This window comes from Morone saxatilis, unplaced genomic scaffold (assembly GCF_004916995.1).
Source record: "Morone saxatilis isolate NCDOM2014 unplaced genomic scaffold, NCSU_SB_2.0 Contig18, whole genome shotgun sequence".
NCBI classification, from domain to species: domain Eukaryota; kingdom Metazoa; phylum Chordata; class Actinopteri; family Moronidae; genus Morone; species Morone saxatilis.
In genome coordinates this window covers 11,555,222-11,558,496 of record NW_023339740.1, presented here as the reverse complement: position 1 = coordinate 11,558,496, position 3,275 = coordinate 11,555,222, and the positions used below count along the sequence as shown (strand labels likewise).

General features: G+C 40.6%; 1 protein-coding gene across 1 annotated transcript in view; it reads left to right on the top strand.

Annotated features, from left to right (window-relative positions):
* Positions 1-920: 920 nt before the first annotated feature.
* Positions 921-3,275, top strand: part of foxp4 (forkhead box P4) — a gene marked incomplete in the record, with an annotated part of 89,073 nt that continues 86,718 nt past the window's right edge. The window contains 1 exon segment of the mRNA XM_035662162.1: positions 921-1,473.

Genomic DNA, 3,275 nt, shown 5'->3' with positions numbered 1-3,275 from the left:
TTTTTTTTTTTTTTGCAGCGACAGGTATGATGTAATTCCCAAATTTCATCAGAGACAGTAATCTCAACACTGATTATGCTGTCAATTAGTAAATGAATGTGGTGGTGAGGGTGAAAAAAGTGGTAATAACTCTGCAAAAGGAGTTGTCAGGCTTCCAAAATACATAAAGGACATAGTGAGGTAGACAGACAGTAAAAAAAAAAAAAAAAATAGTCCAATCACAATATAACTGTCTGTTTGCAAGGTAAGTGTATAATGAGAGTGAACCCACTTAAACTGATTTTACACTTAATTTTTATTTGTGGAATACAGCATTTGGGAGGTGGACATAAATCATTTTTGCTGTGAATCGAAATATGCTACCATGCAGTGTTAAAAAAGATGAAAGTTATATTATTATAAGGTCTGTAAAGAGGGGGAAAGGGTATAAAAATATAAGTTATGCATACTTGTAAACATATATTTTGGAAATTAGAAGAGTGATTTGTTTACCTCTGTTTTTATTTACCAACACAGCACATGGAAAACAATCTGTGGCATTTAGAAGTGTAGAAAATCTATATAATTAATAGTAGACTGGTTCTGTTTTGGTGATCCAGCTTTGTTTCTGACGGTTTCTGAGCTCAAAACTCAGTGCAGGCTAACATCTGTTCCTCTCTGCCTCCACAATAGCACAACTCAGCCGGGATGCAAAGAGAGGTCAAAAGATCAGTGCCTTCCCCTCACACACACACACACACACACACACTGAGAGAGAGAGAGAGAGAAAGAGAGAGAGAGGGAGAGGGAGAGAGATACCTCTCGCCGGCTGCTGTTTTCCTTTTGTGCGCCAGGGCTTTGCGAGGATAGGGCAGCGATGAAAACGCGCACCTGCTTTAGAAGCATTACGGTAGCGCAGCAAACTGTCCCCCCGCAACACACACACACTCCACACTCGTGTACACACACACAGCCCTAGTGATTCAACCCTGATTTCCAGCGTACGAGCAAGCAACAGACGGGATGCCAAAAAGTGAGGACCGGTGGAGAGGTTATTCGCGCTGAATAAGCCTCTTGAAGAGATAGCGGAGGAGGCAGACGCAACAAAACAAGACGAGAAGCTGCGCTGTTTCTCCGCGGCAACTTGCGCACAGTGCCAGAGTTTTAGCGGCAGTATTGTTCAGACTTCACTCCAGAGGGGCCACTCCGAGGAGAGGGGACGCACACAAAAGGGAAAAGGAAAGGACTAACGAGCACGCTTTGTCGTTTAAAGTAATGGTCCTGCGGTCTTAGATCCTAGATTTCTCTGTCTCTCTCTCTCTCTGTTTCTTTCCATTTTTTTTTGTTTTTGAATTTTTTCGTCCCGTCGGTTTGTGTCCCCCTTTGTCGCCGCGAGAGAGTGGACGCGCCGGGGGCTCGAGGAGCAGAAGCGGGCTGTCCACATGGTCCAACCACTGGCGTGAAAGTTGACTTCTTCAGAAAACAAGAGAACAGGTTGATGCATTATCTACACTTTCCTTCCACCCCCCCTCCTCCTTTTTTTGTATCTTCTTCTTCACTCTTTCCTCGCTCTGTGCTTCCATTGAAACTCTCCCATACACACGTTAGTTTACTAAAAAACAACATCGAGCTGCAACTTCTCATCGCACATAGTTTGTCAAACTCCTCCAAGTGAGCCTGATAAACATAATGGGGTGTTATAGAGTGTTATACAGCGGGGGCACACTCGGGAGTTTTCCTCTTTCAGACTTCCCTCCGTCCATGTTTCACTTTAACTTTGAACTCTTTTCGCTGCTGGGGTGTTCAACGCTAAACTTATCAGCCACGTTTTTTAAAAAAAATCTCTCTTTAAAGTATTCTTTTCATCTTTTCAATTTCCTCAATAGGAAGAAAACTGACGGTGGAAGAAGTGTCTTTCCCTCTCCACCACTCTCACACGTGTCAACACACACAGAGTCAAAATGTGGTTTATTTCCAATCGACATTTATTTCAATGGGACATCGCAATTAATTTGAAAGCTCTCCGAATTTATTCAACCGTATAGTTTCGGTGGACATAGAGGACCGGCGCTTATAGACAGTGTCAAGTCTTCGCTCATGAGACAAGAGAAAGTTTTTTTCTTTCCTCACAGGTTAGGACTATAACTAAGATGTCGGGAGTGGATTTGAATGGAAGCAACAACGTAACTTTTTTTTTGTCGTTGTCCCTGTTAATAACCCTTGTTAAGGGATTTGATAATAAACACCGACGTAGGTTATGTGGTGATAATTTTACACACCCGATCTGAATGCTTTGTCATCGCTTTGTACCTGTTTAACTCCCATGCAGCCGTTAAATACTGTCTTTAAATTATTAATAGTATAATTCTGGTTTTTGGTCATTAAACAATAACGTTTAAAAGTACAAAAAAGGGGCATTGCACCCCTCACTGAGGATAAGAGAGCCCTTGTCTTAAGGAAGAAAAAAAACGCTTTCTTGTGGACATAGTCAATAGGTCAGGGGACAATACTTTCTTTTCAAAGGATTTTGACTTTTGAAATTGGAACCGCGTTGTGTGACCTCACTGAGTTTTGATATGAAGTTTCCATTAAAATCTTTACCGGATTAAATAAAATAACAGCATAGCTGAGTGTCTGAACAGCAGGTCGTGGGGGGGAAAGTTGTTCATGCAAAGTAAAAGTTTAATTCCAGTTTTAACGGGGAATATTAAAACGGAACTAATGTGTAGGGTTGTAGAGAATTGTTGCTTTATAACACAGATGCGTCTTAGACTGGTTGCATGAAAAAAAAATACACGTGCTGTAGGCCTACTTTTGATGAAATATAAAAAATATTCCCACATATTTAGAGTTGAGTCAGGCAATATTATAAATTTAGAAATTGAGGGGGTTGAAGTCTGTACCAGAACCTCTGCATGACCCATGTTTTTCCCTTCTTCTTGTTGCAGTCATAAACCGTCTGAAAGTAGGCCTGCACCACAAAAGAAAATTATCTTTCCAAGAGAAAAAGAAAAGAAAAAAAACTTATCACCGGGACTGTCATTTTTTTTTAAATAACACATTTTAATGGGAGAAACAGTTTAAACATGCCTTTAATTTGCGCAACTACATAACACAAAACGTCTTACACAAATTTAAGTATGTAAACGTAAGTTTCTCTTGTTGTTTTATTTTTTCCCCCCAGCTAAAATAAAACTCCCCTCATCAAATATCAAACATCAGCCAGAACATCCCCGCATGTCAGGAGGACTCAGGTCCCGCATGATGGAAAAGCGTCAGACAAAAAAAAAAAAAAA